The 13,666-nt window shown below is 43.3% G+C and overlaps 1 protein-coding gene across 4 annotated transcripts in view; it reads right to left on the reverse strand.

The window, feature by feature from the left end:
* The window catches only part of Stau1 (staufen double-stranded RNA binding protein 1), a 56,001-nt gene extending 49,596 nt beyond the window's left edge, over positions 1–6,405 (reverse strand). For 3 of the 4 annotated variants that reach the window (XM_020169938.2, XM_020169936.2, XM_020169937.2), the window contains exon 1: positions 6,145–6,405. The gene's annotated coding sequence lies outside the window, so the exon portion shown is untranslated. The remainder of the gene's footprint in view (positions 1–6,144) is intronic. The other variant, XM_020169940.2, reaches the window with a different exon arrangement.
* Between the last annotated feature and the right edge of the window lie 7,261 nt (positions 6,406–13,666).

Here is a 13,666-nt window from a genome sequence, read left to right on the forward strand (position 1 = left end):
TATTTTAGTAGATAGCTGGAGTCCTTCAGCAAAGGTTTTCACAGGGTTAAATCATTGAGGTCCTCATTTCCCACTAACCCCTCCGCACACACAAACCTGTGAATCAGCTTAAAGGTTTCAGCTTAATTTGACACAACAAAAGGGCCCAATTAAAAGACAGAGTATTACCTAAACATACTTTCTTTCAAAGTGACCTAAAATTCTACTGAACAAAATCCACTCTGGGGTTAAAAAAAAAATCCTATCTGCAGTGGATGGGCAGCTAGAGGGAGGCATCAGTGACAATCAGAATCAATTATCCTAAACAAAAAGCACCTAAGCAGGATCAAAGAGGCAGCCAGACTAAATGAAAGGGGGGAACTGGCTTCGGAGCCAGACCACACTGTGCTCAGGCACTAATGTCTCAGGGCAGGGGACCCTGCCCAGGTACTTGGGCTCTCAAGGGCCTGGGTATCCTTAGTTATTACACCCTTACTCTGCAAAGATGCCTGCGGTTATTAGAAATCCAACATAAAGGGTCTATCAACTTCAATCCTTGACACAAGGAAGAGCCCAATGAAATACAGCTTTTCATATGCTTAAATTGAACCTGACCTTTTAGATTCCTTTTCTGCATCAAGTAACTCTCAGCCTGCAGTTCTAACCTGGCACTTCTTAAGAGCTCAATAAATAGTAGCACATATTACTATCCAGCAAACTCACTAACCCTGTCCTCAGCCACATAAACATCTATAAATATTAACTTATAGCTACATACCACTTGTAAGAATTTTTAAATGGCAACAGAGAACATGCTGACTCCAATCAACCCACTCACTGGTGCAGCAACAGGAGAAGCAATTCTGGGAGGGCTTAGCCCTTGTACTCCGGCAGAAAAGACTCCAAGGCACTCATATAGATTTTGTAGCCTTTGTGGTATGGGAGATAGGACAAAAAACTTCCATTAGTGTAAATTAAATGGCCAGTTTTGCTTCCATTACCATTACAAACACAAAAGTTACCACACTTCTTTCCCAAATTAGATCCCAGATTAAATAGAAGCCAAATGGGTCACATTTAATATTTAGAAGACTAATTTTTAATCAAAAGCAAATACTTTTTTTTTGTCTTTAGCAAATACTTGGACAGATTTTTTTCTCCCACTTTTTCTTTCAGTTAATACACTTTGAGAAAGCCCCTAAGTATATGCCTTTAATAAATAAATAAACACCTGTAGTCCCAGAAAATACAATTAAACAGTTGGCAGTGGCTTTGTTTCTACATTCATGTACCTGGTAACACAGATCACTTTTTCATTAACCTTGTTCACTAGTGTGAAAATGTAAGTATTCAATAAATTAACCTATTTGCAGTAATGTCCCATTTTGCTATCATAAAAATATTTTCTTTGGAGAAGATTTTCAGTTCAGAGCATTAAGTTCTCAACAAGATAGATATCTAAACCATCCATGATGGCATTTGATAAGATCAACAGAGCTATATAGTTATAATCCTATTATCTCCTCAGTAGACAAGAACAAAGGATTTGGTCAACATTAATTAAGCTTTGTAATACTGGATTTATAGACAAGTATCTTGGTGCAAAAGTTAATACACAATTTGCTTTAAAAGCAGAGACTTCTGGAGTCAAAGCATAATTGGAAATAAAAATCAACAAAGTCTTGGCTTTTAAAGATCTGGGAATAAAAACAAAAACAAAAAAAGATCCAGGAAACACTGGGTTATGTGGTGGGTGGGGAAGATCTAGAAATAATTTAAAGGACTATCTTAAATTAAAATGAAATGTAGGGCTGGTGGATTGGCTCAAGCAGTGAAAGTGCCTGCCTAGCAAGCATGAGGCCCTGAGTTCAAACCTGAGTACCGAAAAATAAATAAATAAGTAAAATGAAGTGAACTGTGTAGCTGGAAATGTAGCTCAGCAGTAGAGCTTTTGCCTAGCACACTGGAGGGCCTGGGTTCTTCCCCAGCACCACAAAACAAATAACTGTAATAAGTATAAGTTGAAGTGTTTCATGTAGTGATACAGCAATTTACTTTACAATGCAAACAAAAATAAAAAGGATTAATGAATCAAGAGGGAAAAAAGATGAATTAAGAGAGGGCAGATGAGATAAACGTGGTAAAGCAAGCATAGTAACATATTAAGGGTAGAAGGTAGGTGGTGTTTATGGAGGTGTACACTAAAATTTTAGAAACTTTAGTATAGGTTTGAAATTTTTCATAATAAATGTTGAGAGAAAATAACCATAGCAACTAACATGTCTTCACATGGTTCAATCTCTAACTTATAATTTATTTTTTTTGGAACAGCATAAATGTTATAGCTTTGATTCTGATGTTTTATTTTTTTAAAAGTTCACATAGAAAATTACACTAGAAGCGATTCAACCACAAAGTTCTCCACCAGAAGTTAATTTAAAACAATCTGTTATAAGTTTAGTGTGAAACAAATCTGTCATAAAATAATGTAAACATTTTTTAAGTATCTAAAATCCCAGTCTAAAAGGAAAGAACGCAACCCTACAAGTTCCCATGTGAGGAGGAAGAATTTATGTTTCCCCAAATTAAGCAATTCCATGTCTCTAGGTTTGACACCAAATAAGATGATCCAGTTTGGAGGCTCATAAAAATAAGGCCTTTGGAACTGACTAGGATCCCTCAAAGGGATCTTTTTCATGTAAGTTTCATCCTTACCCATCTCTCTCACCCAACAAAGGGCCTCCTATGCTAAGTGACTATTGGAGGTAATGCAGATGAAGCATAGTTCAAGGGACTACACAGTGTAATATTGATGATGTGAGCTTCAGAACTGGGGGGAAGGTCCATGAGTCATGTTCACTTCTAAATTTAAAATAATACGCATATAAATGGGATTTCTGGCTGAATCTTAAAAGAGAGCAATTTATTCTAAAAAAAATAACAGTTCTAAATAATTAAAAGTTTTAATTTAAGCCTAATGGGAAGCAGTAAGCATTTTTTAAAATATGTTTTATGTCCTTTCTAGATATTACAGGGAGTTTCTTCCCTAAATTAATTTTAAGAGTTATCTCTCTCCCCACCTCCCACGCTATAATAACTAAAACATAACTTGACCATACCTGATCAAGCTCAAAAGATAAAACTACAGAATTGAAATAACAATGTTACTGGTCTAAAAGTTGGAAACTATTTGGACCAGAAATTTGAAAATTAAGTATCAATGGCAAACATTCATAATATTCCTGCCAACTTTCATTCTAGGGGAAACCTCTTTTTAGACAAGAAAGAAAAATATGAACACCTATGCTGGGACTTCCTACTCTTCACAAAAACTAAGGTTTTATTAACACTTAGTAAATCGGTTGCAAATAAAGCAGATGGATGTTTGGAAAATAATTTTACAGAAAATGCGGGGGAGGGCAGTTAAGATGGGGGGGGTCACTATGTAGCTCAGGCTGGCCTTGAATTTATGGTCCTCCTGCCTCAGCCTCCCAAGTGTAGGGATTGCAGGCATGCATCACCACTCCTGGATCAGACAATTTTTAAATCAAGTTATCCTTTGCTTAATACTTAACCAAAGGTGACAGCAATATATTTACACAACTACTGCCAAGAAACTTTGGAAGTTTTCATTATGAATTATTAACTATACTTTGGCTTTAACGGGTAAGTCTCCACCAAAATAGGATGAGGAAAATCTGTATTTCTAACTGCTTTTGAATTACAGACATAATAGCTCAAGAATTGCCACTTTTGTTCATAAAGAAGCAAGGCCGGATTTTGGCTTTGACTTTGAGGAGGAGAAAAACACTGTATCAAGAGTGAATTTAGGACAGGCACTGAGGCTCACGCCTGTAGCCTGTAACCTTAGCTATTTGGGAGGCAGCGATCAGGAGGATCAAGGTTTGAAGCCAGCCAGAGGAAAATGTTTTCAAGACCCTATCTCAAAAATGTCCAACAAAATAAAAGGGCTGGTGGAGTGGCTCACATGGTAGAGTGCCTGCCTAGCAAGCGTGAGGCCCTGAGTTCAAATCCCACTACTGCAAGAAAAAAAAGTGAATGTGGCTGCTCCCCACCTTATGGTAGTCATATACAAACAGAACCCCCAGAAAGGGGAGAACTAGGAGTAGAGTAAAAAAGTAAATGTTGTGACAGGTTAGCAGCCTGATGCAATCTGGTAAAAGTCAAAAATTGTTAATATTGTGATATGTTTAGGATTTGTTTGGAGAGGAAGTACATGAAACAAGACTGACCTTGGCTATGAGTTAATAATTGTCAAGCTGAGTGACCGACACATGGCCTCCTCTATACTGTTCAACTTTTGTATATTTTCTGTAATTTAAAAAAAATGTTTAAAAAGTAACTTTAGGTTAGCTATACCAATATTAAAATACCACTTCCCTGGCACTACTATAATTTGTGATATGGCAGAAGACACGCTTTTCACTGCTTCCAGAGCAGTTTACGTGTGGTTTTAAAAGCCATTAAACTAAATATTTTAAACTAGAAACTATTTCCTGACTCTGTGTCAGAAAATTTTAGGAAAATGCCAAAAACAGAGGGGCCACTTTGCACTACTGACAGATGGGTGTGAAACAAAACATTCTCAGTTCACTAAGGAAATGGATTGCCTAAAACAACCCTACGGTACAGGCCAGTCACTCAGCAGAGCACACACCAACTTTTTACTCTTGTCAATATGAGCATCTGTGAGCTGCATGTCCTTAAAAGGGTCCACCTATGTAACCAAGCAGAGAATGCAGACACCCCAGGATACCTGAAAAAGTTGCTGTTCTAAAACTCCCACTACCAGATGACCAAAACTGCTCCCTCTACGCTCCAAATGTATTTTTAGTTTGTCCTTCAACAAGTAGCAACTGTAATTTACATTTGGTAAGCACAGATTCCTGAAAGACAAAAATCAACCAAAAACTTGGTTTGTATCTCCTTCCACCAAACCGCTCCGCCACTAAAGCTACAAGCAGAAGGGAGGAGCAGCCTTAAAGAAAGTCCCCACTGCTACACTGGCAGAGCAGACAGAAGCACACGTCTCTGCCGAGCAGGAGAAAACTTCCACACAAGCAATACTGCAACCCGGAGGTGGGGCAAGGGCTCGGAAGGCAATAAAAGCCAGGAGCAGTGAAAGGAAGGGAGGAGAAGTCAGAACCAGACCAGGAAAAGGACAGGCATTTTCCACCTCTGCACAGCCCCTCCGGGGCCTGCACACCACGAGCGCAGAAAAAGGTCTGCTCAACTCCGGGCGAGTTTCTGCCAGCAACTTTCCCAGAAATGAAAAGACAAGGAACTGGATGGTGGCAGAAAACATGGCCAGGTTGCTCAGTCTGCGGGAGCTGGCGAATACTCTGCAGCTGGCTACCCAGAGAAGATGGAATAACAGTATCTATGTTTTGCACACTGCCTACCACCGTGTCCCAATTAAGCGTGCGTCCCTTTCGGATGTCAACCCGGCACAACGCCCGGGCGCCGGCGGCGGGCACGCGGGGCACCCTGCTTCTCAGGAAACCCAAACGGGTAGGTAGGTCAACTTCGGTCCACTTTCCCAGTGAATTACACCTTCCAATCACGCTAATAAATTATGCAGACGGTTTAGTGGGACACGCTGTGGGTCTGGCACTCCGATAAGCGCTTTACACGCCCCACTTCACTGAACCTTAACAGTCTCACGAGGCAGGGACGATGTTTGCCCCTTTTTCCAACCGAGACACAAAGAGTTTAAGTGACTTGCCTAGGGGGCAGAACAGGGATGTGCTTCCCTGTTGGACACCTCGGCAGGGCTCGTAACCACTGTGCCACAGTCCCGGACCGGGAAGATCTAGGTGCTCCGGATCTCGGGGACATGAGAAGGGGACCACCCCCCCACCCCCGGGAATAACTTCGGCAAATCCCCATGCGATGCGGAAGGGGGGAAGGCGGCGTGGCACCTGTTTCTGGCACAGCCGGGGGTGTCGGGAGCGGGCGCCCCGGCGCTGGGGGAGCGGGAGGACCCGCCTCCTCCGGGAAGGCCCCGCGAGCGGGCGGAGGCAGGCCTGGGGGAAGGAGGCCGGGCGCGCGGCCCACCGAGGCCTAGCCCACCCGCTGCCCACCTCCCGCAGCAGTGGTGCCCGCGTGGGTCCCGCCAGGCCCGGCCCGGGCCGGCCGCCTCACCTGGCTACTGCCCCGAACTCGTCCCCCGGCCGGCGGTCCTGGGCGGCGGTGGCGAGGAGGGGAAGGAGGAAGGAAGAAGGGAGAGGAGGAAGGGACGGAGGGAGGGAAGAGGCGGAGTGGCCGCGGAGAAGGCGGACGCCGCCGGGCCGGGGGGGCGGTCAAAGGAAGGGGTAGCCGAGAGAGACTCCGCAGTCACCGGCGTAAACGCTGAAGAGCCGCTCCGGCGCCCGCAGCCCAGCAGGAAGTGACGGGGGAGGGGCTGGCGCCCGCCCCCGGCCCCCGCCCGCCTCCATGCCCGGCCCCACCCCCACTCACGGTCTGGACCACATGTCCCGGTAGGCGCTGCGTGGAGTCTGTGTTCGCAGGGCACGCCGGGAGTATGGGCAGTGGAACCTGACCAGTCTCGGCCCACGGGCCTGCTGGGAGTTGTAGTTCTACTGGGACCTGCTAGCTGCCGCGGGACCTAAAGCCGCTTCAGGTCCCACTTGCTGCTGCCTTCCTTCTTTCCGTCAGTTTTCTTCTCTGGTCTCTGTCACCTCTTTCTCTCCTTCCTTCAAACTCTCCTTACTTCAAGCTCTCCTTCCTCGTATCAAAGATTCTTAAACGCCTGCTATGTGCAAGGCTGCGCTCGGAGAGCTGAGCAGACAGGAGTCCCCGCCCTTGTGGCGCTTCCATTCTAGTTGGGGAAACGATGAATGAAACAGCACCTGTGGAGGTGAGACAACACTCAGAAGTGCCAGGTTGCCTGGCTCTCGCCTCCGTCTTCGGGCAGGCTCGAGGGGGGTCCCCGCGAGGTGACCCCGGGAACTGGGAGAGCAGCGGGGCAGCTCCGCTCCGCCCGCGCTGGCTCCAAAATCCACAGAAGGCCCGCGGTGTATTGTGCGCGGGTTCATTGCATGCGGTTTTTCCAAAACACATTCTTAATTCCCGCCGGCATTCCACAGCTCGGTGGGTGCGGAGAAACCCTCAGTCAATCCTATGTTAGCGTCAGTTGGGTTTAAATCGCCGTGTAATCTACTGTCTCCCGACCCTTAAGTTTGTGAAATTCTGCCTCCTAAGAAGCAAACGGTGCCAAATAATGAAATAAATAAATAAATAAATAAAAAGCAAGGTAGAAGTTAGGGTAATCCTCACAAGCCAAAAAAGTGGCATGTCTTTAGCAGAAGCTGGGCCTCACTGAGGGAAAATTGAGTCACGCATCCGCAGTACTGCAGATAAAGAGCACGGAATGAGATCCAGTTTTCGGTAAGCCGTATTAATGTGTACACATTCATTTTGTGACAGTGATGTAGCCTATACCATGCGGTTTCACGTTATGGATACTCAGCCCTACTGAACGTATGACACAGGGAAATTTGAGTCACTTTAGTGATGAACTCTGTGTCCTGAGCATTTGCGGTTTTCCTCGTGGTTTTTCTCTTTGCAACCATACACCCGCATCTGCTGTAATAATTGATATATTCTCTCTCATTCTCTCTCTCTCTCTCTCTCTCTCTCATTCTAACAATTGCCAAGGAAGTATAGCAATTCATCCCATGAACTGCTTCTACTGTAAGGTCCCCTCTTGAACCTTGCCCAAGCTGTAGATGGGCTCCTTTCTCTGCACCAGGCCTCCTTACGTGGCTTCTTAAAAAATGCAGTAACACTGAATTTCGGGACACCAAAACCAGTCAAAAGGTCATTCACAATCCTTTTACTGCCTGCCCAAAACAGTGCTAAGCAACTAGATATACAGTCCAATCCTCTGCTGAAAGCGATTGTTTTTTTCTTTTCAACCTCAAAGCTGAGCAGATCAAGTGAGGGAAGGCACAGATTGGGAGGGCTTTGCCTACACCAAAGCTGGGTCATGGGCACAAGACACAGTCTCCTCAAAGTTGATTTTATATGTCAAGTGTCAGTCCCTCTGGGGGTTTTTTGTTTGTTTGTTTTGTGTTAAGGAAAACATTAAATAATAAGAAAGGTAATTTTTAGATTTTAAAAAAACCACTTCTGGGATTTTTCTGAACTTTCATGTTCCCATTCCTTTTACAAATACCTCTATTTTTATTGTAGGAAGGAACATTGAGAAATTAGTGTAACATACTTAATAATCCTACTTTCTTATTTCCATCTTCTACCAGAAAAAAAAATCGAATAATTCCTTAATTCGTTGGCAAGAGTGAAGAGGTGATTGAACTGTTGCATATGCTACTGAAGTAGATACTTGAAAGCCCTTACAATATGCAAGTGGTTACAAATAACAAGGTTTTACAAGGATCCCAGGATGGAGAGAAGATTATGACAGGGCTGGGCATGTAGCCCAGTAACAGAACTCGCTTAGCATGCAAGAGGACCTGTCTTTGGTAGCCAGCATTGCAACAACAATAACAAAAAAGACTATCACAAATAAGTCTCACTGAGGGAATGGGGACAAAAGGAACTCCCCTGATTACCTTTAGAAAATGGTGTTTTACCAACAACAGGTGTTGGCGAGGATTCGGGGAAAAAGGAACCCTCTTACACTGCTGGTGGGAATGTAAACTAGTACAACCACTCTGAAAAAAAATTTGGAGGCTACTTAAAAAGCTAAACATTGATCTACCATTTGATCCAGCAATACCAGTCTTGGGGATATACCCAAAAGACTGTGACACAGGTTACTCCAGAGGCACCTGCACACCCATGTTTATTGCAGCACTATTCACAATCATCAAGTTATGGAAACAGCCAAGATGCCCCACTACTGACGAATGGATCAAGCAAATATGGTATCTATACACAATGGAATTTTATGCAGCCATGAAGAAGAACAAAATGTTATTATTCGCTGGTAAATGGATGAAATTGGAGAATCATTCTAAGTGAGGTTACCCTGGCCCAAAAGACCAAAAGTCATATGTTCTCCCTCATATGTGGACATTAGATCAAGGGCAAACACAACAAGGGGATTGAACTTTGATCACAAGATAAAAGCGAGAGCACACAAGGGAGACACCTAAAAAATTAGCTAGCATTTGTTGCCCTCAACGCAGAGAAGCTAAAGCAGACACCTTAAAAGCAACTGAGGCCAATAGGAGAAGGGGACCAGGAACTAGAGAAAAGGTTAGATCAAAAAGAATTAACCTAGAAGGTAACACACATGCACAGGAAATTAATTCGAGTCAACTCCCTGTATAGCTATCCTTATCTCAACTAGCCAAAACCCTTGTTCCTTCCTATTATTGCTCATACTCTCTCTTCAACAAAATTAGAGATAAGGGCAAAATAGTTTCTGCCCGGTATGGAGGGGGTGGGGGCAGGGGGGAGAAATGACCCAAGCACTGTATGCACATATGAATAATAAAGAAAGAAAGAAAACTTAAAAAAAAAAAAAAAAAGAAAGAATTTGGTCAGTAAAACAATGGTGTTTTGACTGGTTATGCTAAGGCTACAGGCAAAAAGACATAAGCACTGTAGTCTAGTTGGTAAATTTGTTTCTCACTGTGTTCATCGAAAAGTATGATGAACTGAATTAAAATGAAAGCACAGCACAGCAAAATTGTTGAGGTGCAGCTAACGCAATACTTTGAGGACAAGGGCTGAGGATGTAGCTTGCTTAGCATGCACACGGCCCTAGGTTTGATCCTCAGCACCACAAAAAGAAGAGGGAGGAGGAGGGCTGCAAATAAGTAACCTAAGTTCTGCCTTAAGAGACTAAGACAAAAGCAAATTAAATTCAAACCAAGCACATGGAAAGAAATGATAAAGACCAGATATCAATGAAATTAAAAGCAGTAAAACAATAGAGAAAAATCCATGAAAGCAAAAACTGGTTCTTTGAGGATAGGGAAATCAAAAAGATTGGTTGCCAGAATGATTGAGTGGGAAAAGGCAGAAGTTTTGTGACAGGTGCAGATCACATTCGTTAATGAAGATTGTCTCTGGATTCCCGAGGTCTGGAATGATAAGAAAATAAAGTATTTGCAGTGGGCACCGGTGGCTTACGCCTGTAATTCTAACTACTCAGGAGGCAGCAATCAGGAGGATCGTGGTTTGAATCCAGACCCAGGGAAATAATTCAAGAGACCCTATCTCAAAAACACCAGTTACAAAAAAAGGGGCTGGCAGAGTGGCTCAAGTGGTAAGAGCACCTGCCTAGCATGTGTGAGACCATGAGTTCAAACCCAAGTGCCACAAAAAAAAAAAAAAAGGAAGGAAGTATTTGTCTCTAGAGAATATTGAGTGCCTGGGAGATATGGCAAGAAAGAGACTTTCATTTAGATACTATATTAGTCCATTATCTGTTACTATAATGAAATACCCTAGGCACACTAACTTTAGAAAGAAAAGAGGTGTATTTAGTTCATAGTTTTAGAGGCTGGAAGTCCAAACAGCAGTCTGGCAAAGACTTCATGGTGTTACAAGACAAAGAGATCACATCTTGAAACTGCAAGCCAGAGAACTGGGTAGCCAGGCTTGCTTTTTTTTTTCGGTGAGACTGGGGTTTGAAATCAGAGCTTCCAGTTTGCAAAGTAGGTGCTCTACCACCTGAGCCACACCTCCAGTCCACTTCACTCTGGTTACTTTTTTTAAGGGGGGGGAACTGGGGTTTGAACTTAGAGCTTCATACTGGCAAAGCAGGCGCTCTACCACTTGAACCACACTCCAGTCCATTTTGATGTGGTTATTTTGGAGATGGGGGACTCAAGAACTATTTGCCCCAGTTGGCCTCAAACCTTGATCCTTCCATTCTCAGCCTCGCAGGTAGCTAGGATTATAGGTATGCCACACCAGCACCTGGTTCAGGCTTGCTCTTTTGATAACCACTCTGGAGAGAACTAACTGAGGGCCTCATAAGAACTACTTTAGGCCCTTACAAGGGCAGAACCCCCAAGACCCACATATCTCCCACTAGGCCTTACGTCTTAACAGTCCTCCCACTTCTTACTGCTATACTAGAGATAAGCTCTCCACACATGAACCCTTGGTGAATACACACAAACCATAGCTAAACCCCGGCAAATACAGTCTAATATTCTTGTAAATGTACAGGTAGCTACACCGAAATAAATGTTTTTTAAAGAAAACATGCTTTGATAGATCACCTGCTTTGCAAGTGTGAAGTCCTGAGTTCAAATCCCAGTCCCACCAAAAAAAGAGAGAAGCCCAATAGGGAGGCTTTTGCACAAGGGTGTTATGGGATGAGAAGAAAGCATCATGTCTAGTTCTAGATCACAAGGTGGCCCCTGTTGGCTTAGCTGACCTAGTTGTTTCTCAAACTTAATACCACTAACCCAGTGGGAAACACAACTCCCTCAGATTATAAGCCTAAAATGATCCTGTAAGTGAATCTGCTGGGATCTCAGAGCTATCTGGAAACAGGAGGGCCAGTCCCTATTATACTCATGTAGAAGGCTATAGGGAGCCATTTTCCCCATGGTTGAGAGCTTTCGGGTCATGCAAAACAGCTTTTGGCTTCAGGCAGTTTATTTCTCATTATGTGCTCTTGCTATATTCAAATACAACTAGTCTCTAAGCAATTTCTGCTTTATTACATCATTTTCAATTAGATTTCTGAAAGTATTATATGTTCATTGTTTCAAAGGTCAAGTGAACGCTGGAGGCATGGCTCAAGCAGTGGAGCACCTGCCTAGTACCCAGTACCCCAAAATGCAAATAATTTGAAGACTCTTATCTCCACCCACTCACTCTGAACTCTTCCTTCTGGCCTCTCCCTGTCCATTTCTTTTTTCCTCACAATTTTTATTGTACAATGTGTGGGGTTTCATTGTGGTATTTCCACATGTGTATAAAATATTTTACCCCTGATTCCTGCCCTCTGTTATTCTTTCTTTTGCTGCCTCCCTCCCTGCACGATTCTGAGTGACATGTCTATGCAGACGTTTCTAGGTTTTTTCATTTCACTTCTTCTCTGTTAATTGCCTGCTATGGAATGTGAGCACTTGCTTCTTGCAGTCTTGTTCCCTGACTCTGTAACACACAGATTTCTCCCTCCCATCCCTCCAACATCTATAGAACAAAATTATCTGTTCAATCAATACTTAATGTCTGCACTTTTATGACTGGACAAGTAGAAGTCACTTCTGAGTCTCGCACTGCATTCTGGTTATATTTCACATCTTATGTCAACCACTCCCTGGTTATCAGCTCCCCTGGGTCTCATTTACTTATGTAACTGGATGTTAACAGAGAACTATTTCAGTCTCAACTTGGACTGATATATCCCAATTCTAAAGTTAGACCACCTGAGCAGGACTTGAATAAGAGGTGATTAAAACTGGTTATAGACTGGGGATGTGGCTTGATGGGTGAGCAATTGCCTAACGTGTTCAAAGTCCAGGGTTCCATCTCCATCCCCACCACTCCAAAAAAAACCCTCTGATGACCCTGGGCACTGAAGCTGGTCAAGCCTGGATTTGAATCCTGGCTTACCATACCCAAGCTCTGTGAACTTGGCTGGTGATTTTAGTCTCTCTGAGTCTCAGATTTCTGGTATCTAACATTTGACTAATATTAGTATTCACCTCAATGAAGAATTTTTGGGGGCTGGTGGAATGGCTTAGGTGGCAAGCGCCTGCCTAGCAAGTGCAAGACCCTGAGTTCAAACCCCAGTACTGCTAATAAATAAATAAATAAAATAATTTTGCTGAAAACACTCTGTGTATATCAGACACTATCCTAGGACTACAGACATGATCAGTCCTCCTAGAACTTGTCTAGACAAAGGCAAATCAAGAAAAATAAATAAAGGCTATTTCCAGTTGTGGTGGTAGGTGTTATGAAGAGAAAGCAAAACAAAACCAAAAAACTGGTAAGCCAAGCATGGTGGCTCACCACTGGAATCCTAGCTACTTATGAGGCAGGAATCAGGAGGATCACCTGGGCAAATAGTTCTCAAGACCCCATCTTGAAAATACCCAACACAAAAAAACAGGGCTGTAATTTCAGCTACTCGGGAAGGCAGAGATCAGGAGGATCACAGTTCAAAGCCAGTCCAGGCAAATAGTTCTCAAGAAAACCCAATATAAAAAAGGGCTGTCAGAGTGGCTGAAGTGGTAGAGCACCTGTCTAGCAAGTGTGAGACCCTGAGTTCAAACCGCACTACACAAGGGTGAGGTGGGGGGAAGAGAGAGAAAGAACCCTAATGTAAACTGTGGTCTGTGGGTGATAATGACATAAATGTCATAAATGTGCCTCTCCAATGAAGAAGATTTTCCATGGGTGGTAGGGGAGAGAGATGGTAAGTTTGGGCCTTCCTCTCAGTTTTCCACTGAACCTAAAACTGCTTAAGAGTTGATTTTTGGCCAGGCACCAGTGGCTCACACCTGTAATCCTAGCTACTCTGGAGGCAGAAATCAGAAGGATCATGGTTTAAAGCCAGCCAGAGCAAATAGTTCTCAAGACCCTATCTCGAAAAAACCCTTCACAAAAAAGGGCTGGTGGAGTGGCTCAAGGTGAAGGCCCAGAGTTCAAACACCAGCACCACAAAAAAAAAAAAAAAAAAAAAAAGAAGGGGGTTGTTTTTTGTTTTGATTTTTTTATG

This window comes from Castor canadensis, chromosome 5 (genome assembly GCF_047511655.1).
Source record: "Castor canadensis chromosome 5, mCasCan1.hap1v2, whole genome shotgun sequence".
Lineage (NCBI taxonomy): Eukaryota > Metazoa > Chordata > Mammalia > Rodentia > Castoridae > Castor > Castor canadensis.